Source organism: Chrysochloris asiatica, unplaced genomic scaffold (genome assembly GCF_000296735.1).
Source record: "Chrysochloris asiatica unplaced genomic scaffold, ChrAsi1.0 scaffold00086, whole genome shotgun sequence".
In the NCBI taxonomy this organism is placed as follows: domain Eukaryota; kingdom Metazoa; phylum Chordata; class Mammalia; order Afrosoricida; family Chrysochloridae; genus Chrysochloris; species Chrysochloris asiatica.
Window position 1 is genome coordinate 3629319 of NW_006408604.1, and position 968 is coordinate 3630286.

A 968-nucleotide genomic window follows, 5' to 3' on the forward strand; every position below is an offset into this window, starting at 1 on the left:
TCTTATTTTTAAATCCTAATATACCTTAGTAAAATATTCCATGCTTTGAAAACATTAGCTCTGTTTTTGCAAAGACTTGACTAAGGGAGGAAGTGTATAAAAGAAACAAATATACCAACATAGTTTCTCTTATGATTTTTATGGGGGTGGGGAAGGAGAGAACTATATGAATCTGAAGCCAAAGTGGTAAATAGGATTTATTTCATAAATGAAATCTCAATACATCATAGTGGCTTCTTCAACATGGCTTGGAAAGAATTATGTGGCTGAAAAAAAACCCCAGAGGGAAATAATGTTCCATTACTGATGTCAGCACTGGTGTAAGAGGTGTGCGTGAGGGTGAGGAGGCAACATAGGTCACATGATATAGACCCTCGTTCTAAGCACAAAGCAGAAACCAAATCCATTGGCTTCCAGTGGAGATGCTCCAGAGGGTTTCCAAGACTATAATCTTTACAGAAGCAGATTGCCACATCTTTCTCCTGCTAAGTCAACCTGCTGACTTTTCAGTTGCCAGTCAAGTGCTTAACCTCTGTGCCACCAGGGCTTCTTCAGACCACTGTTCTAGGGACCAGAAGTATCTTTACCCCATCACTGAATAAATTTAAGTATATACAACTTAAATACTCAAAACATCACAAATGGGAAATCAAATATAGGAAAAGACAATAATAATGTGAATACATTGATAATTTTAATGTTTCCACAAACATGACAATTTTACCAATTCATACAATGAAATATGAATACACTACAGTACATTTCCTAATAAATAGAACTAATATGCAATGTTTAAATAATAAAATTGCATTTTAACATTGAAATACATATGTGGGGACTTCAAAAATTCATGGAAACATTTCATTATTTTTAAATGCCATTTTCCCACTAACTGATTGATGACCAATGGCTATTTGAAAGGCATACAGTATATGGTGCACAGGGAATGCAACATTAGAGTTAGAGAG

At 35.0% G+C, this 968-nt stretch overlaps 1 protein-coding gene across 1 annotated transcript in view; it reads left to right on the forward strand.

Annotated features, from left to right (window-relative positions):
* Positions 1–968, forward strand: part of LOC102817280 (kinesin light chain 4-like) — a 106641-nt gene that overhangs the window by 3557 nt on the left and 102116 nt on the right. The gene's annotated exons all lie outside the window — the stretch shown is intronic.